Source organism: Schistocerca gregaria, chromosome 1, assembly GCF_023897955.1.
Source record: "Schistocerca gregaria isolate iqSchGreg1 chromosome 1, iqSchGreg1.2, whole genome shotgun sequence".
Classification (NCBI taxonomy): domain Eukaryota; kingdom Metazoa; phylum Arthropoda; class Insecta; order Orthoptera; family Acrididae; genus Schistocerca; species Schistocerca gregaria.
In genome coordinates, this window is record NC_064920.1 from 984,992,109 (window position 1) to 985,019,939 (window position 27,831).

Below are 27,831 nucleotides of genomic sequence, written 5' to 3' on the forward strand. Positions count from 1 at the left end.
ATATGAGCACAAATATTCTTGTCCATTTACAAATGTGATGTGGAAGAAATATATAAAATATGGGAAATATAAAAAGTTAGGAAAATATGGACATATCTTAAAATGGAAGGAAATATGGAAAAATTCCGGATTTGAAATGGGAATGTGGGGTATCAGTAATATATAGAGTGAGTAATCGAAATTTGCGATATAACCTGTAGGACTATAATGTAAACACTAGACACATAGGAGATGGACGCGACTGCACATACACGTAAGAAGAAAAACATTGCACAGATGGACTAACCGAAACTATATGACTTTAATGTAACCAGCAAGTACAGGAGAGGGATGCTATTACACATACCTGTTTTAATAGTGGAAAGACGGAACTTTCTAGAGACAAGCTGTCAACATACAACTACCTTCCCCTACATATTCCATCATTATTAGGCGTATCAGAACAGTTTTAGTTGGGAAGCACTGAAAACCACTCCGAGAAAATGTAGAAGACCTATGGCTATGACGTACGCTAGTGTTAAAATGCATGTTCTAATATATCAAGTGTAGGACTATTGCACCAGCTTCGTGTAGACGTTTATCACCTTAGTATTGTGGATCTAATGCAAGAATTTGTTTGGATTTTTTTTTAAATCTGGGTACGAAACGGGAATGCAGAGTTTTCTTCACTGTTTGCATTGCATTGGAGATTATGTAGTGGAGTTACAAAAAGTACCGTACAATAAATATACATCAATAAATACACATCCAAAGGATGTGGCTAATTTTGTTAAAGTAAACCACCACATGCATCAACCTTTCATAGAGAGCTAGGTTACGTCTAGACAGTTCAATTCTTATTATGAATATACAGTGAACTTATTACCTCCTTAAAAAAACTAGTCAACATTTAGGATACATTAATTTTGGGTAAAACGTAGAACTGACACTCGATACCCCCATTTATCGATGAGGACATTCTTCCAAAGAGTTAAAAATACGTCATTATATTCCTCACAGAGCGGTATTGGTTAAAGATTCAGGTTTGTATAGTCTGTTACCAAGTGCTCCGAGGCGTATAACACGCCCTCTACTGGCAGTGACCTAATAGAGATGTATGGTGCTTTCTCCAGATAGTGAGCGGCAAGCTGGTTTCATGTGTGCTGGCTCTGATAGCAGCTGCCTGGTGTGGGACGTAGAGAAATGCTTACAGGTGGATTCACTGGCAGCCAGCTGTTATTACAGAAGCATGGCGCTCTTTATAGTTTCATCGCCTATCCACTGCTGGTGGGAAAAGGTATTTTCACCTTTGACAAGTGTTGTCGCCTGTCGCTAGCTGCACCGGCAGAAGCACCTGAATGTTACTAATTGTAATATAGTATTTGTAGAAACATAAGTACTGTGTATATCAGTTTTTATTAATGCAGTATCCTTTGACCAGTGGCAGCAAAAAGTGTAGTCTGATTACTGCACAGGTCTTCACCAATGTGTGAGCTCATAGCTAAACCTCGTGGTGAATGCTATTTTTCAGGAAAAAATCTGCAGGTACTAACTTTACAGACCTATCTTGCTTTCTGCTTGTTCGATCTCACACAGAACCTGAACGTATCCAGTTTCCAGGCTATAATAAGAAGCATTTTGCCATCAAAACCAATTCCATTTCTAATCTCTTCCGTGATAACGTCAACAGTGCTAGACTTATAAGAGATAAAACGCTAGTCTGCGAATCATTGTGATGTTCCAGCGGCGGATAGTAAGTTCCTTCAATTTCGTAACAGTAACACTGCTTTTATGGATGCAGTACGAATTCTTTTCCGTTTATTTAAATGTTGTGTGTTCATCGTATGTAGCTGCAGTCTTGTTCACAGACAGGAATATCCAATCACCCCTCATGCAGGACACTACATTAAAACATCTAATGTGGTTAATATTACTTCATAGGGCGGAGGATTGCTTGGAATTGGCGAATCCGGACATTTTAACACGCAAATTATCAAACACAATTCAGTCCTATGGCTATGTATTCCCAGAATAGAACCACTTATAAACTACAGCTGAAGTTGACACAACAAAAAAATGGCTCTGAGCACTATGGGACTTAACATCTGAGGTCATCACTCTCCAAGAACTTAGAACTACTTAAACCTAACTAACCTAAGGACATCACACACATCCATGTCCGAGGCAGGATTCGAATCTGCGACTGTAGCTGTCGAACGGTTCCGGACTGATGGGCTTAGAACCGCTCGGCCACCGCGGCCGGCCTTGACACAACACTCATTCCATCTGCAGCTGCGGCGATACAACGGAATGACCCACCCCTACCCATGGACTCTTCGGTAATGACGCCAATTCAAGAGGGGTAGACAGGTAGGTAGTAGTATTTCACTTTCTCTCTTCCGTAATATTAATTTTTCACAGTTCTCTGGATTGCTTGAGAGAGTATTGTTTTTTTCCTAGATGCACTTGATAACGACACATCAATGGGGGAGGGGAAGGGGAGCACTGTATATAGACTCTTACGAGAATCGTTACAATACAATGAATTTCCAGCTTTTTGATTGTGACTTAGATGTCGCAGCACTCTTCATCGTCATACTTGGCCAGATATTGCAGCAATGTAATTCATGCCGTAAGTCAGCATACAACAAATTCAAACTGACCTACAGAAATGTACAGCCACCTCTTCTTTCTTGGATAAGAGCGCTTAAAACACTGCAGAATTAATAGTAGAAAATTTATCTCGTCCCTCTGAGGCTTACATTACAGCTATGCCCAGTTTTGTCTACAACAACGTAATATATGTGTTTCTTATTTTACACACAATTCGAGGCGTCCTCCACTTCTACTAAGAGGATGTTCTAGCTGGTAGAAAGGCGCCAAAACCCTCAGCGGGAAAGTCGATACTGATTATGTCTTAAAACTAAAGTCATAACCCTGTATATTTGTATTTACATATCTCCATGACAATTATAATGATGAAAGCAGTTTTACAAAATACATGTAGCAATACATAAGTTATTTAATCAGTAAAGTTCAAAAAAAATATGATTTAAGAATTCTCAGTGAGAGGTGAGCTGTCTCTCACTGTTATCTTTAGCTAGCACAAGCGTGCCATGCTTGCTCTAACACGTCACTGGCTTCTACATATTGTTATCCATCTATGCAAGGCTAATACTTGTAATAACAAGTTACGAGAAAAATTTACATTATTGAAGTGAAACAATTTATACAAGATGTTAATGATACTTGTACCATTACAAGATCCATGATGACAAATAATTCATGTGTGAGGACGGGACTGGAACCATCTCATTCTTATGCTAACCACTTGACTGATTCGGAGTGCATGGGTATTTATAAATAAATAGTATACGCCTGTGCAAGTGGATGTGGAATAGCTTTATGCACTGTTTTTAATAGGTGTGTATTTGTGTATCAGTGACAGAGTTAATTGAGTGCAAAATGTGTGTATGTGTGGCTGTGAGCACTATGCGATTTAACTTCTGAGGTCATCAGTCCCCTAGAACTTAGAACTAATTAAACCTAAGTAACCTAAGGACATCACACACATCCATGCCCGAGGCAGGATTCGAACCTACGATCATAGCGGTCGCTCGGCTACAGACTGCAGCGCCCAGAACTGCACGGCCACTCCGGCTGGCTGTGTGTATGTGTATGAGCATAGACAAACTGATTCAGCTCCTTTTACTGACGAATTTTACACAACCCTCAGCCCTTCAAATACTATGTGCAAGGCTTCATATTCTGTCACTCACTATGTGCGAACTGTTTACAGAAAAATGGGTTATGCAAACCCGTTTTCCTCGAATTATTCGAAAACCGCTGAAAAAACTATCACAGTTACAAATTCAACGCTATTAAATTTTCTACAAAAGGTCCTGTTCAGTTCTTCTGTAGTGACGAAGCAGTGCAAGCAGAGGTGAGGTTTTGATGGAGGTTGTGACTCTGTCAACAGAGTTAAAAATACTGCAGTGAAGGTATCAACAGACTGTCTCTTGTTGGAAGGAATGTGCTCGTCGCCAGGGCAACTATATTGAGAAATAAAAATGTAGAATGATGACGATGTTGAAGGTTAATACCGTTTGATACATTTGAAAAAATATTTATGAGTTTTCACATAAAATATTCGGAGGCGTTTTGTTTCAGCACAACGTTGCAGTTTAAAATATTAGTAATTCTCTGTATATCAGTATCTCTGTACCTAGACGTGTATTAGTATATAAACATGTATACATATATAAATTCTCTATTTAAAAAATAATGGGTCCAAAAATATTTATAAACGTGTTGATAATAAAACTGGAACTAAAGTAATTGTTGTAAGAAAGAAAAATGTCATTAATAAAACATCTACTGAAGACAACAAAAAATAGATTGCAAAAAATTTGAATTATATTGTTAATATATAGGAAATATGTTGTATATCAGTTATTACTTGCAAAAAGACTGCCCACCCTTTGATCTCAGGCAGACCAGAGCCTCTGACGTCCAGGAACAGAGCATAAATGATATGGCTCATTGCGAGACTCTATATCCAGTGGTCCAGACAGAAGGGTGGGGAGGGTGGAGGGGAGGCGGAGAAAAAGGTGATGGGGTCATTATGTGTAGTGGAGATATCACAGTGAACGAGTTACCTTCATTTTCCTGATTTTCAGTTGCCCAGTCTGCAGGGTCAGGGTATCAGATTACGTCCTGACCTTGCGTGTCCATACACAAGTGCCCTACAGCCGTGTTTTGAGAATGGTGAATAAAAGTGCACCTATCATAGTCAAATTACTGAATGTATCGTTTTAGCAGTTGTAATAACATTTCCTTTGTAATTTCTATGTCTTAGAAAGTGACATCAGACATACAGAGCGAGATTGATTATAACTGTAAAGTAGAAAATTTAAGTAGCCGTCACCCCTATCTGATCTCAAGATCTCATCTTAAACAACTTCATATGAATACCAAAATATGTCAAAATATGTCACCCATCAAGAGGTGATTTACTGTAAGTGTTCTGGTGATGACATCACGCTGTAATTTTCTATAATATACCAGTTAAGAATCACAACAGTGATGCCACATTCCTTTATAAATACTAGAAGCTGCAGTCGTTTTGAGACTGTAAGGAAGAGAATGCGGTTCGTTCCATAAATTGAACGGTTTTGAGGATGGAAATTGTCATATGTAACTATCAAACATACATTCAACGGTGATTATTGTGTTTGACACTTACCTCCTCAAACAACAACTGGAGATGTCTGCCTTAAGGTGCACGACTCAGCCTACAATAAAAACAGAAATAACTATTATAAGTGGTTTGTAAAGCGCATACAACCACTAAATGTTATGACAATTAACACGCCAATACAGGGCGACGAAACGAATAGAATAGGGTGCTTATAATTAAATTAAAAGTGTTCCCAGTGTTGCAGTGCAGGATGTATACATCGTAGGGAAATTCATTGATCGGTGCACTCAAGGAATATGCTGAATAAAATAGTTCTCCTTTCTGCCACCAGGCTGTAAGAAGTAATAATTTGAAAGGCTTCCTGTTTTGACATTAGTACGCTGTGTTTGTCACTTGGCAAAGGACGTCGATTTCTTTTGCGAAGTGACTGTTTGTGTAAAGTGTTATGAAACGCAATACCTATTGACAGGAAAGACCATACACTACAGGTAAGGCTGTGTAGTGAGAAAGATAGAAATGAAAGGACCGAATTGCGAAAATGGCGTCGACAGAACACCTTTGAAGAGGCCCCATGACAATAAATGGGCTACAGAACAGGATCAAGGAATACGAAGAGACAGGTGAACGAGGTGGTGCAGCAAGGAGAGGAAGGCGGCCCTATGTCATAGGCTGTTGACGTTTCTATAGCTACAGCACATGCTTCCAATTCCTAAGCCAGTTCTCGAGCTATCTCAATGGAACAGTCTCTGTCCTGGTCACCTGTCCCAAAAAAAGTTAAGGCACATTTTACACTGGTATCCATACAACATTCAGAATGCGCAGCAAATGAAGCCCCAAGATAGGCTACAACGCCGTGACTGTGCCCTTCGTTCTTTTGCTTGCCTGGAAGTGAATGACACATAGGAGTGGAATATTCTTTGTACGAGCGAAGCACAAGTGCGGTTGGTCAAGAACATCCTCTGCACTCATATTATGTGTGAAGCTTTATGTAACAGTGGAACACTTCACCATCTAGACTTCACTAAGCCTTTTTTGTCTAATGACGAAAGCACGTGGGTATGGAATTGCTGTAGTATCGTTTCACGTGATAAAGAAGGAGAGGAAGAGGTTCACAAAACTGTAGCTTTCACTACTGGATGTTTTCAGAAATTAGAGGGGAATTATTGTCTATCAGAAAAGAAGGCTTTGGCTATTATATTTTGTCTGCAAAAATTTCATCTGTATTTGGTGGGGCGCAAAGTGATTGTGTAGAGTGATCATACGGCATTGAAGCTATACAAACTTGAAAATTTAAGCGTCATTGATTAACTAAGTGGGCCTTACGTGTTGAGCAATATGATACTGAGATTAAATAAATTAAACAATCTGAAAATGGAATTACTGATACATTATCTAGAAGTTTAAAACAAGGGGGTTAGAATGAGAATTCATTGTTACACAAATAGGGTGTGCATATTTTTGCTGCAATGATAAAAGTAGATGAGGAAGGTCAACTGAAGGGTGTTTGTAAATAACTAAGGCGAGAAAAGAATATGGATGATAAACTGAAGACAGGTAAAAGTTATTTTGCAATCCCAGAATATCCTTAGGGAGCAGAATACTATAAATTACATAAAGGCATCTTATTTCAGAGGAGGAAGAACACTGAAACCCAATTGAAAATTTGTCTTCCTGGACAACATGTGGATTTGTTAACTGACATGTACACAAAAAGGTTTGGTCACTATGCGACAAGGAATGTGTCGACAAGTTAGGTGAGACTGTTATCTTTAAGAACATGTTAGGGCTTGTTCAGATAACACTAGCGATGTGTGAGAGATGTTTGAAAGTTAGAACAAGTAACAGGATAATACAGGGTCAAATGTATAGTGTGGAACAGAACAGCAAACTTGATGTAATAGCTGTGAACTTGGTCAATCCTTTGCCTGTAATAATAGGAGGGTGTGAATATGCTTTTTTGCTAGTTAATGGGTTTACCAAATTTGTAAAATTATACTCCAGTAGAAAAGCAAATACAAAAGTATTAGAAAGTAAACTGTAAAAGGACTACTTTATTACAGTCAGAGAACCTAAAGCCATATTACCAGATAATTGTCCACAATGTTTTGTGGAAAGGTTCAATGAATGTTTAGCAAGCAAAAATATTGAACGTATTAAAATTTCAGCAGACTTTCCTCAAGGTAATGTGTGTGAGCCTATTATGAAAGAGCTTAATATGTCGTGTAGAACATACTGCCATAGAAAGCATTCTGCATGGGCCCAATATCTAGAGTATTTTGAGGAAGTAATCAAGCATTTGAAGCATTAACCAGTAAGTTTTTTCTCTTGTGAGTTGATGGGAAGAACAAACAGTTTATTGTGTGAATTGGTGGAATTTACAGAGATTGCCAAAGTGGCGTTGGGGGAAAATAAAAATGACTAAAGATAATATTAGGAAAAAGTTGTTGAGAAAAAGGTGTGACATGATTCTAGAACACCTCACACTATTTTTCAATTAGGGAATTTGGTTTTTGTTAAAACAGGAAAAGTCGAAGAATATCGCGCCACAGAAAAGGAGTTTATGCATGATACAGTCCTTTCAGTGTAGTAGAAAAGTCAGATCCGAATGCTTACGGATTTGAATACTGGAGGTCTGGAAAACATTAGGTATTAAGATTAATTGTTGAGCTGACGAGATATTTACAGTGACAGTAAGAGAAAAACGAGGTTTGGGGTCCGCTAACTTTGGTACCCACACCACTTAACAAGTGGTGCCTTTGCCACCTGGGTGTGTCCATTCTTATTTTCTGGTTCACATTAACCTCACTCTTTCTTTACAGTTTAATTTCCTACTCTGCTATTCTTTTTTTGTTTCCCTCTTTTCTGTCTGGAGTCAATGCTATTTGATGTGACCGTAACTTCTGTTGATTAGGTAAGTTGGAAAAGGAATCTTTGGTGGAAGAAAGGGTTAATGTAACTGGAAGCGGTTACCAGACGTGGCTGTAGAAATGAAGTGATTAATGATGATTTGAGATCATCTGGGTTAGTGATGGGTTTAGTGCTAATGAAATATGGATAGTGGATTTTCAGTTCATTGTGTAAAGTCTACTAATGATGACATGTGAAGGAACATATTATTATATGGAGACTAATGAGGAATAATATTGTTTTACAAAATGCATAGCACTGTGCAGTCTCTGATAACGATATTTCTTCTGCTACTGCTTCTGGTCTTAAACCATCTTCAGTGGTAGCTTTACAACATATAAAAGTGGACAATGTATCAAAGTGAAACGAAGTAAGACCAAAGCAAAGAAACCGTTGAATCAATGGAAATACAAAAAACATGCCATACATGCTTTGACATATTTTACTGCTGAAAATCATAACTGCCAGTTGTGAAATAACGCCTCCCATGACTCGGTAGAAATAATTAATTATTGATGTCAAAGGAAAGATATATTTAGCATTAACTGCAGAGATCACGCAACGCTGGTTGTCTGAGTGTTAATGCCAAGCTTACTGTGATCTACGCGCCATTAATATCACTGTTACTACTATAAATTACGATGCGTAACCGATTTTGCGCTCTATTGTTCTAGCGCTTTTCTGTTAGCCTCTCGAACTATCAGATTCTATCTTGTCAGATATTTGAGCTCTAGTGAGCTCTATTTCATAATATTGTAAATATTATTTATATCTCATGACGCAATTACCGCGATATTATTATTTTCCACAATGATTTGCTCTGACTATGAACATTCTAATTTCTAAGCAGGAAATATTAAACTTTATTAACGATCGGTAAGTTTCGCCATAAGTTGGCAAATTCCATTGTGTTTTCTTTGCAGAAGATGTCTGTCATGAAACTTGTAAATCTACAAAATAATTTTTCTAAATAATAAACTGAATTGCATGTAAAATATTTTTCACAAAATTATTTATTAGTTAGATTTCGAGAGTCTCAGGTATTCTATATTTCATCTTTAGTCGACTCCACTTCTGGACACTAATAAGAAAAATACTTTTGTTTGATAAGTTTTTCCCTGCTCTTTAAAAGCTAGCCGTTATACAAACCAAAAACGATATATTTACCACTGAATGACTTCTTCCAGAATTTGGCTACAGAAACTACAAACGGTATAACTCATGTTGCTAACTTAACTTAAAAAGTAACTATTTACTGTCAACAGAAGTCATCTCAGTTATAAAATATTCTCTCTGTTTAACAAGATTTAACATTCTTTCAAGTAATATGAATAGAAAGTTATATTTTAGAATAAAAATTATTAACCATAATATGATTGCAGTATGGTGCCCCATTGACAAAAGGACAACATGTGATGTATAGCAAAAAGAGTCAAACAATTTCAAAGTCAAAGATGTGAGTCTTGTTATGTATAACAATACAAGTCGAAGCACTTCATTTAAAGATGATAGTTCTGGACATATAAAGTAAAAGAGTAATAGGATTGATGAATGTGATAATATACAACATTTGACAATCCGGTCAAAAATATGAGCTTATAAAATACAAGATGCAATGAATTTCATGAAAAACAAACAGTAAAGTAATTTTTGACGAAAATACACATTACAGTAAATTAATATTGAGGAAATACAATTCCTTGGAGTGAAGAAAAACAAAACTAATGTAGAATATGTAGATGCAAATCATCTAAAATTTTATGCACGTGCCACAATCTAACCAATTTATTTGTCTGTGTGTGTGTGTGTGTGTGTGTGTGTGTGTGTGTGTGAAGAAACAAGGTTTACATAAAAAAACTTACTGAATTAGTTATAAAAATATGTCGTCCAATGCCTATGTAACTTAAATTCCAATTGTCATACAGATAAAAATTAATAAAGAGTTATGGTATGCATGATGGAAAGTCAAAGTAAAACACATATGTGTCGGTACAACCACGAAATGTAATTGAAATTCCATTTGTGATACACATAAAAATTCGAAAAATCTGTATCAATGATGTTTCGTGATTGTCTTTCATCTACATATACTATATTCCTTTTGTTTTTCTTCACTCCAAAGAATTGTATTTCCTTAATATTAATTTACTTTAATTTTTGAAATTAATGTTTCTTATCTCAGGATTCTGTATGGCGTCTGTTCTTTCGGATAAGTCCGAAAGAAGAGATACTACTCATTCATATAACTGATAGGTCTCGATGGGCAATGAACCCAACTTCTTCAGGGCAGATACACAAATACGTCCGACCTCCTGTGGGAATCTCAGAATAGTGAAAGGGAATACAGTGGACAGGGAATGCGGACAGGTGGCGCTCAGTGGGAACGTGGATAGGCTGCAAGGTGTGCCGAGATAGTAACACTGTCCTGGGCGCCGAAGTAGTTAGCGCAACTGCCTACTAAGAAGCAAAGTCCGAATACCAGTCCAGTCCGTTACACATTTTCACTCATCACCGCTAATTCCGTATAATCTCCTGCTGTAGCTGACAGCAGTGATCCCATCAAATTTTTACAATTAATGGGGACTCAAGTGTTTTGTTGCAACCAGAGGTATGTTGCCATGATGACAACCAGGTAATGATGGAGTAAGATGACTTGTTTCAAGCAGATGGCGTGTTTGTCTGATGGAAAACGGTTAACAGATTTTTGTAGAGCGGAGGCATTGTGTTTTGATGGGAAATGCTTAAGAGATTTTTGTAACATGAAAAATGCCAGATGTGACTATTGAGATGAACTGATTAGTATGGTGATGTAAAGGTGTATACAATACAATGAAGTTTGCAAAGGAGAATACTAATGTGATGTTTAAAGCTTTTCCGGCGTACTGATTGTTCCATAAAAAGACGGGAGAACTGCCGGATATCAGATATTTCGCCGCAGAATGTTCTGGCCATCTTCAGGTGAGTACCACTGCAGTAGTACTGGCGAGTACGCGCTGAGCTCTGCCACTTAAAGCCGTACTGAGGTGATACTGCGCATGCGCTGCTCAGCGTGCGCGTTCATAACAACTCCGTGCGCTGCGTGTCGCGCCCTCCAGGGTGAAAACTTGGCGTATCGATATATGGTCGATTTTCACCTTTATGCAGATAACTACGTCGACTACGAAGTTTCTCTATAACAGGATTCCAAGCAGAGTTTAGCTGATAACCGCTATCTCGATTGGTGAGAGTCTCGTTGTCAGACAACCTTTTTTCCACAGATTCATTGATAATCGAGCTCCAAAAGTTTGATGTATGGGCTAAAATTTTTGTGTCGTTGTAATTCATGGAGTGGTCTGTGGAAATTCAATGTTCAGCGATTGCGTACTTGGTTGGTTGGAGAAGGCGAGTATGCCGTTGGTGTTCCACAATGCGTTCCTGCACAGTTCGTATTGTTTTCCCTATATATGATTTGCCGCATTCACACGGAATTTTGTAAACACTTGATTCGCTCAGGGCCAGGCCAACTTGAACGGATCCCACCAGTGATAAAAATTTGGAAGGAGGGCGAAAGATGACTCTCGCTTGATACTTTCTCAATATTCTGCCTATCTGTGAAGAAATATTCCCAATAAATGGTAGATAAGCAGTCGAACTGAAGGCCTCTTCCTGTTCCTTGTTCCGTGGTTCGTAGGTCTGCATCACTCTGTTCACTTGCCTAGTTGAAAAGCCATTCTTAGGAATTGTGTGGCTGATGTTCTTCTGAAAGTCGGATAGTATATCGCCAGACTCACATATCCCACACACCAACGTGAATAGAAGTTTTGTTATCACTTCTTCCAATAATTTTAGACATTTTGATGGAATGTTATCTGTACCTTCTGCCTTATCCTATCTTAAGTCTTCCAAATCTCTTTTAAATTCTGAGTCTATTATTGGATGCCTTAGAGTATGACACGTCGCTCTGTTTACAGCGAAATTGCTGCGAACAATTGTCACCTATGCCATGTTACAAAGGCAGCATATTTCTCAATTAGGAGACCATGCAGAACACTTGTAATTTGTGACCATACATTAAGAAACGTGCCCACACTACCTTTATAATGTGCGTCTTCGTTGCTCCTCTTTTCCTGAGCCCACGACACGCTCCATCAGTTTACAGCGCCATAATTTCACTCCGTGACAGAAAGGGGAACAATTATTCTTTCAGCATACTCTGCGAGCGCTGTGATTAATGAACATACTTACGATGTTTCAAGGTCCTGCGATGTACATATCCCGCACTGCACTACACGGAACACCGTCGTTTTAATTATAACCACCCAATATAATGAAAAGGATTATACACTCCAGGAGAGGTAGATATATTTTCCCTGGGGTTAATTCAGGAAAAGTGATACGAATTTAAGTAAGTTAGTTCCATATAGTATCGCTTCAGTAATACTTTCCCCTTCGCCTTACGTGAAAGATGACGAGATGCGTTTCGCAAACATCGAGGTCCACGTATGGATTATTGAAACAACGATGATGGGCGAAGTATCGGTACACAGATAGAAACAAACGTAATGTCATTCGTACATGTCAATCAATGATTTTTTCGAAGAGTACTTAAGAAGAGTCTCTCATCCATGAAGAAGATCGTTTGCAAAGGTCAAAGCCGAAAGACTGTCGAGCGTCTGTCAACCTGAGGCCCCTACCACACTGGAATAGTGGAGAGACGTTCAGGGGCGCTTTTAGTGTTGGATTCGACGAGAGTGCCACATAAATATTCAACTGTTGAGAATGGGAGACGTTTTAAGGAAGAAGATGTACATTAGGAGAGCTACTTTACGAGAGCTATCCTTCAACATTCCCATCCGCATATCGGCACCCTCATTTAAGTTTTCGCAGTTTCCTTATATGTCTTTATGAAACGACGGAATTATTTCTTTGAAATAGGAAATGTCCGATTTACTGCTCAGTGTTTCTGCTACGTCACTAATGACGTCGTAATCGTCGGTACATTGAAGCCTAATATTCGCCCCTTCTTTCTTTGGGGCGTAATTTGGGCAGAGAGAGGATTGGAGGAGGTGGGGGGAGACGATCTTATGCTACATAAATTCCGCTAAGCGCCGTCTGCTGATGGAGTGCTCCTATTCCTGTCACATAACGAACTGAAAAATTGAAGACATTAGGTATGGTATTTGATTTATCGATTGTATTCGGGGGGAGGGGGGTGGAAGGTGGACTGAGGAAAAAATTATAAGATTATGAATATGAGACTAAAGTTCATAAATGACTCCATTAGAGTAAGGAAGGAAAAATCGGAGAGCATGGAGTTGTTGGTTACTTGCAACCGAAATACATGTGGTCCGGTAATCTTGATAATGCCTCAGTATACCGATAATGGTCCACTAATTTCCATGATGTACATCAATGATGGTCCACTGAACTTGATACATGATTGAATTTTTCTATTAGCAAGATATGGAACTATTGCTATGAAAGGTCTGAAACATAATTTGATTAGTTTAATAGGTAGATTAGGGTGTTACATGAACACATTGCTTCTTTTTCTTTTGAGTCATCAGTGTTCTGACTGGTTTGATGTGGCCCGCCACAAATTCCTCTCGTGAGCCAAACTTTTCACCTCAGAGTAGCACTTGCAACCTAAGTCCTCAGTTATTTGCTGGCTGTATTCCATTTCCTGTCTTCCTCTGGATTTGTATCCTCTGCAGCTCCCTCTAGCACCATGGAAGTCATTCCCTGATGTCTTAACTGACGTCTTACTATCCTGCGCATTCTCCTTGTCAGTGTTTTCCAGTTATTCCATTCCTTTACGATACTGCGCAGAAGCTCCTCATTACTTACCATACTAGTTCACCTAATTTTCAACATTCATCTGTAGCACCACATCTCACATGATTCGATTCTCTTCTGTCCCGATTTTCCCACAATCCGCGTTTCACTACTATACAATGTTGTGCTCCAAACGTACATTCTCAGAAATTTCTTCACCAGACTTAGGCCTTTGTTTGATACTATTGGGTTTCTCTTGACAAGACGTATCATTTTCACCAGTACTAGCCTGCTTTTGATGTCCTCCTTGTTCCGTTGGTTATTTTGCTGCCTAGGACGCAAAATTGCTTCATCTACTTCGTGGTGAACAATCCTGTTTCTCGCTGTTCTCATTTCTGCTACTTCTCACTGCATTCGTCTTTCTTCCATTTACTCTCAGTCCTATATTCTATACTAACTAGACCATTCATTTGATTTCAACGGCGAACGACGCATAGGAACTCAAGATCTCCACTTTCACTCCAGACAGCAACGTCATCAGTGAATCATATCATTTACACCTTTCACCTTGAATTTTGTTTTCACTCCTAAACCTTTATTTTATTACAAACAATCCTGTTGGACGAACATCCGCAACTGAGCTTTATACCAGAGGTTGAAAATACCGCTTCAGCTGTAAATTTCTTTTATTATCACACCAAGCCGTTCGTGTGATAATAAAAGAAATTTACAACTGAAGCGGTATTTTCAACATCTGGCTTTCTTTTATTTCCATCATTGCTTCTTTGATGTATGGATTGAACAGTAGGGGTAAAAGAGTACAACCCCGTCTTACACCTTTTTTAATCCGAGGGCTTCGTTCTTATTAATCCCTCTTGGCTCTTAAAAATATTCTACATTACTCGTCTCTCCCTGTATCTTACCCAGTTTTCTCAGAGTTTCGAACATCTTGCACCGTTTTACATTCTCGAACCCTTTTTCCAGGTCGACAAATCCTAAGAACGTATCTTGCTTCCATTATCAACTGCAATGTCAGAATTGCCTCCTGGTGCCTTTACCTTTCCTGAAACCAAACTTATCGTCATCTAACACATACTCAGTTTTCTTTTCCATTTTTTCTGTATTTTATTATTATAAGCAACTTGGATGCATGAGCTGTTAATCTGAATGTGCGATAATTCTCGCACTTGTAAGCTCTTGCAATGATCGGAATTGTGTAAATGGTATTTTTAAGGCGATGGGATGGTATGTCCACAGACTAATAAATCTACACACCAACGTGAATAGTTGTTTTCTTGCCACTCCCGCCAGTGCCTTTAAAAAAATTCTGGTAGAATGTTATGCGTCCCTTCTGCCTTATTCAGTCTTAAGTCCTCCAAAGCTCTTTTAAATTCAGACTGTAGTACTGGATTGGATTCTCTATCTTTTCTAAATTGACTCATGTTTCTTCATCTATCACATCAGAAAAATCTTCCCCTTCATAGAGGCCTTCAATGTACTCTTTCCACCTGTTCTCTGAAATAAACAATGGAATTCCCATTGCACTCTTAATGTTACCACCTTACGTTTGGTAATCGGCCTTTATTCTCTACGGCAAACATTATGAGAGACTATTCTGATGATTTAGAAATTGGTACGAACCGCTGGAAAAATCGTTGACTCGCTTAATAAACGCCACAGTGAAGAACCACCACAATAATGTTTCACACATTTAAGATACGTGCCAGTATCAGTATTTTATTTGTGACTCACAGTGCAATGCATACGGCCATGTTTGACATGACATACGGGTTTCTGACGAACCAAAATAAGCACATGCCACTTTTTACAGTAATTATTTCCTGTTTTCCTTTCTAAGCAAATAATAGTAAAGACACTTCTGTCTAACATCTTTTATTAAGGAGTTGTATTGTCAGGAGTCAATGAAAGCAAAAGACTTTTGCCTGGATTGGCTCCACAGAAACATTATTTTACTACACATTGACGGAAATGGAAACTGTAAAACGACTAGTTCTGTTGGAAGTGGTATGACTGTCTTCCCATTACGTAAGTGATGAAGAAGAAAGATCAGTTACGATCTGTAAATTCCTCAGATAGTTTGTTGTGTGAACAGCAGCGTGTGGCCTGCCATTACCCAGCAATAGTATGCTATTAGGTATCATTATCACAAAGAGTTGATGCAAGATAAGTCAGTAGAATTTACCAACCTCGCCACGCACTGGTCGGCTTTAGGCAATCTCGTTTCAACACCTGTCACACAATCGTTGTTATTTTATCCAATAGTTTTCCACATTGTGGCCTCACATTTGGGTTAGTATGGGTCTTCACAATCTCTCCTTTCAGTGACCTTTAACCATATCGTCCACGGACACACTGGTGTCGATCTGATCGCCAACAACTGAAGCAAAGCTCATCTCTGAACACCACAGAATGCCAGCCAATTGCCAGTTGACTCTGACTCTGCAACATGCAAGACTCTGCCCACCGTGGGTTGATTTCAACGGCGAACGACGCATAGGAACTCAAGATCTCGGCCCAGCATCCAGTTTCCAGTCCCCAACACTTCGTGGTGACACTCTGCAGTTATTCTCCGCTACATTTCAGTTGTTGTCACCTATATATTGATCAGAGCCAGTCGAACAAGCATAAGATCTTCTCGTGTTGTTATCCTTCAGGAAGAACCAGTACCTCTCGCTATTGCTCTGAGTTCACGCGTCAAGATTGTTCTCCACTAATTGCAATATAGTCAACTAACTGCGTGATCTGTCAGTACCATACTCCCGTGTACATCTTGCTAATGACTGAGCCTTCCTCAAAGTCTGAAAGATGCCGATAATGTGCATGTGCACGTCCTCTGCTCATGCTGGGTTGCGATCTAACACTGAATACTTCCAGTTACTTTCGCCATTTTTTATCTGTAGGAATGACGTTTTCTTGAATTGAAATTGAGACAGTGTACGGATGAAATTTTAATCAACTTATTTCCCATTCGAGAAAATATTGTACTTCGAGATTCGTAACTTTCTATCAAGGTTCAATGACGTTAAAATTCCCATTTCCGCCAGCGTATTTGCGGGACTTGCGCTGTCAGGTCTGTTCTGTAGGTGTCAGTTCAGTCCAATGTGGCCGTATCTGATCTGTCACGGATCCTGCTCGCCGACTGCAGCTGACGTTTACTCAATTAACCGTGCTTCATCAAAGGGACAACGCATCTGCAAATTGGTTCTCAGGCTCCGATTGCTGGGGGGGAAGGTAGAGTTATGAACACGCCTACTAACAACCGCTACTTCAGCTATCACATTATGGTAATTAACTCGAGCCTCCTCCGTAATCTATTCAGTCTTGGAGATCAGTTAATCGGTCTATTCAATACTCTTAGCAAACCATTTCAGACATTACGTGATATTCACTGCCCCGAGACTGCTCATTCTGCATGTTATTTCACTGTATACTCACGTTATAGAAGTAACGTGGTATATCTATGTAGAGTGGGGATCAGTTAATGGCTTAACGGGAGTAGGATTCATAATGATTACGAAGGCAAGGCGAGAAAGAGTTACTGTGAACAGTTCAGTGATAGTTTTGCCTTATCAGAATCGATAGCAAACCAACACCGACAACCACAGTTCTGGTGTATATGCTGACGTCACAAGCCAAAGAAGAAGTGATATGGGAAGTATATGATTCAGCACGTAAAGGTAGATGAAACTCTAATAATCGGGGGAGACTGAAATGCGGTTTTTAGGGGGAGGAGTTCAAGCAAAGTATAAGAGAGTATATATGGCTTGGTACTGAAAATGAGAGAGGAGAAAGAGTGCTTCAGTTCTGCAACAACTTTCAGATGGTCGTAATGAATACTCTGTTCATGAATCACAAGAGGAAGAAGTATACATGGAAAAACGGGGCTATACTGGAACACACCAAATATATTACATGGTGGACAGGCAGGGATTCCGAAATTAGATACTGGGTTGTAAAGTGTAACGAGGAGCACATATAGACTCAAATCACAATTTAGTAGTGATGAAGAGGAGGCTGAAGCTTGAGAGAGTATAAAAAATATCAATATGCAAAGAAGTGGGATATGAAAATACTAAGGAAAGAGGAGATACGTTTGAAGTTCTCTGAAGCTATAGATTGTGAGATAGGGAATAGATCAGCCGTCCATTCAGATGAAGAGGAATAGGTGTCTCTAAAAGGAGCCGGCACAGAAGTCCGAAACAAAACTACAGGTACAAAAACCGTAAATGCGAAGCCATGGATGACACAACAAGTACTTCAGTTCATCGATGAATGAAGGATGTACAAAAATGTTCTGGGAAATTCAGGAATGCAGAAATACAAGTCACATAAGAATGAAAGAGAAAGGAAGCGCAGGTAAGCTAAGGGGAATTAGGTGTTTGAAAAATGTCATTGTCGGAAGGACTGACTCAGCTTACAGGAAAGCCAAAATAGCCTTCGGTAAAATTTAACGCAAGGGTGGTAACATTAAGAGTGCAACGGTAATCCCACTGTTAAATGCAGAGAATAGAGTGGATAGATGGGAAGAGTACATTGAAGGCCTCTATGCGGGCGAAGATATGTCGGACAGAAGAAGAAATAGGAGTCGATTGAAAAGAGATAACGGATTCGATATTAGAACCAGAATTAACGAGAGCATAGGAGGACTTACGATCAAATAACGCCGAAGGGGGGACACATTCTATCAGAATTTTTAAAACCACCGGTTATGCGGCAACAAAACAATTATTCACAGTGTGTGTAGAATGTATGAGCCACACAATATATTATTTGACTTTCGGAAAAACACACAATTCCAATGATTGTAAGCGGCGACTAGTGCGAGAATTATCACAGCATTGTATGCTAGTGAAACATGGACTGCAGGAAACCCGCAATAGAATTGAGTTGTCGTGCTGCAGAAGAATGTTGAAAATTAGGTTGATTGATAAGATAGAGAGTGAGGAGATTCTCTGGAGAATCGTCGAGAAAGGAAACACATTGAAACAGTGCAAGAAGAAGGGTAAAGATGATAGGATATAAGTTAAGACGCCAGGGAATAACTTTCATGGTACTATACGGAGCTGTTAGGGGTAAAAGCTGTAGAGGAAGATAGAGAATAGAATATATTCAGCAAATAATTGAGATCGTAAGTTGTAAGTGTTCATCTGAGATGGAAAGGTTGATTCAGGAGAGAAATTCTTGATGGACTGCATCAAACCAGTCAGAAATTTGATAATTCATAAAAAATAAAAATGGATTCAGAATGTAATACACAGGTCGACGTGAGGTAAAGACATTGGGTAGGCGAGAGAAAGGAAAGATTTCATTGATATCAGAAGGTGAATGAAACATGTACTACTCGTAGAGGAGGGTTGGAATTTTAATAGTAGCAACTACTTATTTACAGATCTTACAAAACATATGTGTTTCAAAGTTTTACTGACCTTCAAAGCAGTCTCCAGCATTGAGTATAACCCGCTGCCAGCGATGTGAAAGTCGTGGGGATACTCTTAGCTGTGCCACTTGCGTTGACAGTTCGAGTGGCACTGTCTATTGCCTGACGAATTTGTAGCAGTTATGAAGAGAAAGCCGTGAAGTGTTTCCTTCAGATTAGAAATCGAGTTGAACTCACGAGGGCTTCAGTCAGGGGAGTGCAGTCGGTGGTATAGCACTTAGCAGCACCATCAGTCAAACAAATAAGTAACAGCTTGCACTGTACGTGCTTGAGCATAGACCCGCATAATGATGGTCAAGTCCCGCAGAATGTGGCACTGCAGCAGTCATGTACTGTGCGGCTGGTCCCGGCGGAGGTTAGAGTCCTCCCTCGGGCGTGGGTGTGTGTTTGTCCTTAGGATAATTTAGTGTGTATGCCTCACAATCCAGAATCTGGTTTCGGAATCTCCGTCTAAGCATGATGTAATGTAACTGAAATCTTCCCGTATCCCCCGGCCTTTTGCAAATGTTCGTCCACCTCTACTGATTCTTGAAAAGGTTATTCGCTATTAATAGCTGAAATTAATTACAGAACTCAATTAGTCTTTCTCCTCTCTCATTCCTTATCCCATGCCCATATCCTTTCTTCTACTCCTTCCTCTATAACTGCAGTCCAGTCGCCTATAATATTTTCGTCTTCCTTTACGTACTGTATCAGCCTTTCAGTATCCTCATACACTTTCTCCTATCTCTTCATCTTGACCTTGCGACGTTGACATATATATCTGAACTATCGTTTTCGATGTTGATTTGCTGTTCACAGCAACACACTCTCTGCCCTACCTTCCTGTTCATAACGAATCCTGCTCATTGTCACCTCGTCTTTGGCAGTCCCCTCCGGGAGTCTGAATGGGAGCTATTCCGGAATCTTGAGGCAATGGAGAGACCGTCATGACACTTTTTCAATTATAGCTCACGTGACTCACGTTATGTGTCTTTAACGCAGCGATTTCCATTGCCTTCTGCATCCTCATGCCTTTGACTACTGTTCATTCTTTCCCCTTCTGAGGCAGTTTCCCATCCCAAACATGAGTAAGTGCCTGAAACCTCTGTCCCCTGCTCCGCCCTTTTTAACAAGGCCGTTGGCAGAGAGGATGACTTCTCATGCCGCGGAAGTGTTTCGAACAAGGGACCGATGACGTTTTAATTACTTATCAAAGTCTGTAACCTAGTCTTTTTTTTTTTCAAAACGGCTCTGAGCACTATGGGACTTAACATCTCTGGTCATCAGTCCCCTAGAACTTAGAAATACTTAAACCTAACTACCTAAGATCATAACACACATCCATGCCCGAGGCAGGATTCGAACCTTCGACCGTAGCAGTCCGGCTCCTAGACCATGGGTGGAGGTGCTCTATGGATGTGTAATCGCTAGGGTCCTTTCGAGTGCTATATCTCTATTTTCGATAGGATCCTTGCAGTCTCCTTTCTCTTTATACAGCACTTTTATTATTGAATGTCTCCATTGTTCTGGAATGGGGTGTTTCCCACAATGGCCTTAGTATTTGGGGTACCTCTTAAATATTCGTTATACCGTCTGTCAGTGCCTGCTTTTTTTCTTTTTTGCTCTTGTTACGAATTACCTTCTGCTATTCCATTTTATCAAAGTATATTCTAATCGCAGATAGTTCTAACCTGGTGGTGATGCTATTCTGGTCGCCACAATTTATCAGCGGAATATGAGAAGAGCGTTGCCTCAGCTTCTGACTCTGTAAAGTGCGAATTTACGACCGTGTTTCTGTAGACTAACACGCAGATTCTCCATTTGTCTGTTGCAGTTCAGACCGCAACTCGTAGAGATGCGTTCTGCATCACGACGCACGTTAAAGTCTCCTCTTTTCTATCAGAAGGAAGCAGCTTTTTCTTTCCTCCCCGCCAAGACAACACGAACACCAATCATTTTACAAGCCTTCTCTGTCCCCAATGGCACAATGCCTTCTTCAGCAGAAATCCATCCATGAATGCAAGTCATTTAAAAACTCTTCTCTTCTTTCAAAAACTTCCCTCTATATTCTTTGACTCACAACGTCACATGCATGTATTTTTACCTATCGCGTGTTTCGCACCAATAGCTAGCCTAGTTCCCCAGGTCATGGGAAAATTAAAAAGCTCTCCACGAGTGTACCCGCTAATTTTACTCCTCTTCATGTTTTTCCGAGAGTTGGAGATTATCTCCTACAGAGGCCATTCTGAAGATGGTAGGAAGCCGGACTTCTATTACAAATACAAGTTTTTTCTCTCACCCCACAGCCGTGCTTCCCTGACCAAAAGTGGAGACTTGCCATAAAGTAGACAGTAAACTTCCGTACGCTGGGGACCGCCGCCCACTCAACTCTGACAACACACGGCTCATTACTTGCGGCCCGGCCCACCAGCATTCCCATCAGAGCCTGCTGCGTAACGGGCTCCGCTTTTTCTGCTGGGCTCGCATCGTGTGTGTGGCTGCCACACTCTCTGAGAGTCTGCGAGAACAGACCCATACTAGATTACATGTGAAAACTCGAATTGTGGCAAGAAGTTACTAAGAGGTCAGCACGTACAGTTAACTGAAGTCATACATCCTCTGCAATGCTATTATTGTTAGACGAAGTCTCTTCATTATCCTTCCACTGAAATTAGGCCCGGGTCGAACTGCAAGGTGGATTAACGAGCGTTGATCTACACACATGTTCATAAATTAAGGATAATACTGATACCTGGTGAAACAACGCTCTGGCGAACGGTTTGCGGGTTTAAATCACCTCGGGGTATGACGGTGCGGTGCATTTGACCTGCGGTCGTCGCACGGTGGCGCTGGCAGCAGTCACGCAGAGGTGTGTTGGTTCATGTCAGAGTACCGTGCAGAAAGTAAGTGTGCAGACGTTTCCAGACGTCCTAATGATGACTGTGTTTTGAAAATAGCTCAAAGAACACATATTGATGACGTTATGAGGGTTAGAATACTAGCGCTACTGGAGGCTGGTCAAACACAGCAGGTCGTAGCACGGGCCCCCCGTATGCCCCAAAGTATGATCTCAATATTATGGCAACGATTCCAGCAGACAGAAAAATGTGGCCAGGTGCTACAGTACGGGGCGTCCACAGTGTACAACACCACAAGTTGACCGATATCTCACCATCAGTGCCCGCAGACGGCCACGGAGTACTGCAGGTAGGGACCTTACCACAGCCACTGGAACAGTTGTCTCCAGACACACAGTCTACAGACTATTGAACAGACATGGGTTATTCGCCTGGGGACCTGCAAGGTGCATTCCACTAACTCCTGGTCACAGGAGAGCCCGTAAAGCCTGGTTTCAAGAACACAGTACATGGTCATTGGGACATTTGTCCCAGATTATGTTCACGTACGAGTCCAGGTATAGTATCAACAGTAATTCAAGCCGGGTTTTCATCTGGTGTGAACCAGGAACCAGCTACCAACCCCTTAATGTCCTTGAAAGGGACTCGTAGGAGATCATGGTTTGGTGGTGTGGGGTGGGTTCATGATTAGTGCATGTATACCCCTGCATGTATTGACGGATGAACTGTAACAGGTCAGGTGCATCGGGATGTCATTTTGCACCAGTATGTCCGCCTTTTCAGGGGTGCAGTGGGTCCCACCTTCCTTCCGATGGATGATAATGCACGGCCCCATCGAGCTGCCATCGTGGAGGAGTACCTTGAAACAGAATATATCAGACGAATGGAGTGGCCCGCTTGTTCTCCAGACCTAAACCTCATCGAGCACGTCTGGGATGCTCTCGGTCGACGTATCGCTGCAAGTCTTCAAACCCCTACGACATTTCAGGAGCTCCGACAGGCACTGGTGCAAGAATGGGAGGCTATACTCCAGCAGCTGCTCGACCACCTGATCCAGAGTATGCCAACCTGTTGTGCGGCCTGTGTACGTGTGCATGGTGACCATATCCCATACTGATGACTGGGTACATGCGCAGGAAACAGTGGTGTTTTGTAGCAAATGTGTTTCGGGACGGTTTTATCAACTTGTCACCAATACAGTGAACTTACAGATATGCGTCGTGTGTGTTCCCTATGTGCCTATGCTATTAGCAGCTGTCTTGTGTAGTGTCACGTTGTGTGGCACGACATTCTGCAGTTATCGTTAATTTATGAGCATTAGTGTAGTACATCGGCTCGTCTCAACGTGATATTTAAGCAGTTAGTAACCCTCTTATAGACATGACTGTCTAATCTCAGCCTAAGAAAATACGATGCATGAACACGTCATATATGATAACAAGCAGAAAAAGTGCAACGACTTCCCTCCCTCAGGTTATCTGATGACTGAGGCAATAGAAGGTGAACTGATCACAAACACAAAGAAAATAAATTTCTTAAATCACGCTAAACCTTCTGCGACAGGATAAACGCAAGAAAGCAGACAATTAGGAATTAGCGGCCATTATGTCGCACGTCTTCTTGGAAGTTTTCTTTCTAGCTGAATTTGTCAGGTCTTTTTGTGTTTAGCCTGTCGGTATAAGGTCCAGCAGGAAGCGGTGATTGAGTCCCACATGAAGGCTGCGTATATAAAAATCTCCAACACTTCATTAGAACTATGTTTCCCTTTTGACATTTCACACTGAATGATATCTACTCGCGTTTAAACTGCACAACCCTTTCAAATGGTTACGCTGAAAGTGAGCTTAGTGCCCGTTTGTGTGGAGTAAGTTTCAATCAAATAATCAATGAAATGATTAACAGGTAAATCAACCATGCTTGCACAGAATCACTGAGATGTTACCTAACTAACTAGTATTAGATTAGATACAAGATAAAACTTTTCCATGGAGATAAAATTAAATATAGAAAAGAACCGATTAATTAAATTAGATGACTCTCAGGGACCCGCACTGAAAGCTGGACGGGTTGCACAACTAGCGATGTGAACGCAGCTTAACAGCCAGTTAACATTAATTCCGCAAACCAATTCGTATAAAAGTATCAATTACAGACAATAAAGATCACTATAGGGATGTTTGATACTGTATTTCATATTATTGCTGAACACGTGGGGAAAGCTTCTGTTTGATATAAGGATATTCGTATCGTCTACATGCACACTCATGTTCATTCCACAAAGAAAGAACATAAATTTGTACATCAGATAGAAACATTATGGGTCAGAGAAACGTTAGCTTTACTGAACAACCACGTGGTCGGTAGCTTCCGCAGGAATTCTCGGTTGAATGAATAGGAACGTTGAGCTTAACGATCTATACGTGGTTGAAGGGCGTAGCGTCTATTTTAGTTAGCCAACACGAATAAACACAGAACTTTTGAATTGAATTTAAAATAAAACACGAAAAATTAATTCTAATAAGACAAACGGATAAAACACAAACACTCACACACACACACACACACACACACACACACACACACACACACACACACACCACATCCACAAGACGTGAGTTGAACAAAGCGCTCTCCCATCGTTTAGTAGTGGCAGGACGAAGAATCCCGTTAATTAGCTGATATATTAGTACCGTCGTCCTCCCTAACTGAAACAGATACTCGGGTATGAATTACCACGATTATACTTCTATGAAACATATTAACATCTCACTGTAAACAAAATCCTTACATTTACCAAATTCCTAGCAAACCTTACCTTTCGACGACCCAGCGAACAGTATTGTTCCATGGTACCAGACAGAGGTCCCCGGGTAGAGGTTGACTAAACTGCCACAACCCCTCAAGAACCAGAGTAGATGAAATCACCAAGGACTACATGTATTTTACACTTACTTTACCCATAGATTTATCGTTGTTCTCCAGGCAATGCCCGTTACTTCAAATGGTTCAAATGGCTCTGAGCACTATGGGACTTAACATCTGTGGTCATCAGTCCCCTACAACTTAGAACAACTTAAACCTAACTAACCTAAGGACATTACACACATCCATGCCCGAGGCAGGATTCGAACCTGCGACCGTAGCAGTCGTGCGGTTCCGGACTGAGCGCCTGAACAAGTAGACCACCGCGGCCGGCAATGCCCGTTACTCAACTAGCAAGTACGTGAAGGCTAAAGGTAGCTTAATAGAGCCAATGGAATAGCTCACATAGAGATGTTCCAGTATTAACGAATACCGTGAAAAAAACATCATTCTCTATTTCATTTTGCCCGTTTATCTCTCTCTTAACAAAATTCTACAGTTGTTCAATGCCACTGAAATCATGTATTCTTTAGTTACAACAAGATTGCATCTTTATTAATTAATTCAATTACATTCTGATATAAATATTTTCTACACACATTTTTATTTTACGGAGATGTGTCTTTTAGACTTGCTTTTGGTTTGGCGATGGTCGTGCATACCACTTGAAGAGTGAATTCAGTTTCTTCAACAGAGCTTTCACTTTCGTATACTACTGATAATGATGCAGTAGTATTCGTACTTGCAGTCAAACTGCAACAGCAATTTCGGATGCAAATTAATTTTACGATATGCTGATTCACTTAGAATGAGACAGCGTTTCAACGATCTCGCCAACTGAAAATCTAATTAGTGTACATAATACTAAAGGTCGCCTTCACGCTGAGGGTTTCAAAAGTAAATACGAATCACAGTTCTGCGCCGCTCTTTGTACGATCATTTGCCGAAAACTTTATTTCGAGAGAAAGAGCTCTTTTTATGTCTTACGTGACTCACACTGAGCAAATGAGAAATGTTGTTGCACATGATAAAACATGCCGTGAAACAGGATTGCCCGACATGTTGTCCTACACCCTGCGCCGGACCAGCAGCTCACTGGCTTCACAACCTGGACATAATAGCAAATTGCATATAGAACCCTACAAAAATGGTGTTCTTTTTTAATAAACAAATCTTTAACATAATGCAGCGCTTCAGAAACCGTGTTCAGACAATAAGAAACTCTGCCTTCAGTGGCAGGTAATTTGTTTAAAGAAAGAAAAAAAATTACCACGCAACTGAAGGCTGAATTTCTTACTGTTTTGTTTAATATTTGGGGCCTCTGTTTACGATTCCGGTGTTGGAATTATAAAATTCAAAATTACTGAATTACCATCATCGGATCCAATCAGGAGTATAAAAATTTTTAATTTAGCAGATACGAGTAAAATTTCGGATATAAATTATTTTGAGGTTGTTAATAACGAAATTGACACACGGAAATGTTTCATTCAATATTTTATATTTTTCAGTCGAAATCATTATCACATTTGTCATTTTTACCATCAGAAACTCGCTGATGGATTGTCCACTGGGAGGTCGTTCTGAAAGCAGAACTTTTACCCTAGACGGCATCTTTATAACACTTCTACATTTGTCAGTTCTTGGAATCTCTAGATGAATGCGTCGGAAGATGCCAAAGCCGATGGAATACGTCATATATCCTTTACTCAGGGGAATATTTGCGGGACAAACTGTCGCTAATGCCAGGTATCGTTATCCCGAGGTTCCTGAACACCTTCAGATAGCCGGCCAATCGGGAACAGAGCACCTTCGATTATGGCATTTCTGTACATCAGAACTATGTGGGCAAATGTCGGAACCAGACATTATTGGAGAATATTGTTCGTTATAGCACATTAATTGTCTGCCTTATGGTACTGTCGCACACTGGGAAAATGATTGTATTCGTACTGGTAGCCAGCCTAAAAAGCAAGTTCACGTGCAAATTAATTTTACGGCTTTCTGTTTGAACGAGTTTGATATGGAGCTGTTGTATTTTATCGATGCTTTGATCAATTAGTATTAATTAAAACATCGTTCTTAAGATTAAACAAGTTACGGAAAAACTTTGACACCATACATCGATCGCGATACCACAGTTGCTTCGGAATTCTTTCTAAGGAGAGTGTCAAAAACCCCGATTCGGGATTCGTGGAATTAGTTTATGGTAGATATTCTTCAAAAATCTTATTGTGTCACTACAAATAGCAGGTCATTCTTATTTTGAGTGAATGGTAGTAATGATTGTGATATTTTCAAAACAGAAATCCAAATGTGAAATCTTCAAACACACTATGAATGCCGATAAAGGAAAGGATAACTTCAAGCAGCTTCACGTTTTAGTCGAAAGCGTCTATTAAGTGCAAAGTTTTATTATGATGAACGGAGAGTCATCTGAATTTCTCAATTAGTTACACACCGTCCGCCCAGAGACTTTCGAGACCGATTTTGTTCCTGACATATGGGCGACGTCAGCGCAGCAACTACGGTGGCAACTTAAACAACTGTTAACAGTTGTACCACTGAGCGGTGAACGGCAGTTTTAAACAGTGGACGTGCGACCGCAGTGTATCGATGTTGTTGTGTCACAGATTGCAACGGAGCGACGAACTGAACATATCCAAATCAAGTGATGAAGACCTTCTCCAGAACGTTTTGGGGAAGAGGAAAGTTTGTGCACAGTACGTCCTGCAGACGTTGACTCCGGAAGGAAAACAACGAAGCCTGGACGCCTGCAGCTACTTGATTGATACGCAAACCGGGGAAAGAAATCATCACAGATAACGACT

The 27,831-nt window shown here is 40.2% G+C and overlaps 1 protein-coding gene across 1 annotated transcript in view; it reads right to left on the reverse strand.

Annotated features, from left to right (window-relative positions):
* LOC126311686 (parathyroid hormone/parathyroid hormone-related peptide receptor-like) overlaps positions 1-27,831 on the reverse strand; it is a gene marked incomplete at its 3' end in the record, with an annotated part of 548,841 nt that overhangs the window by 252,392 nt on the left and 268,618 nt on the right. Inside the window, exon 2 of the mRNA XM_049992236.1 lies at positions 5,225-5,273. The remainder of the gene's footprint in view (positions 1-5,224; positions 5,274-27,831) is intronic.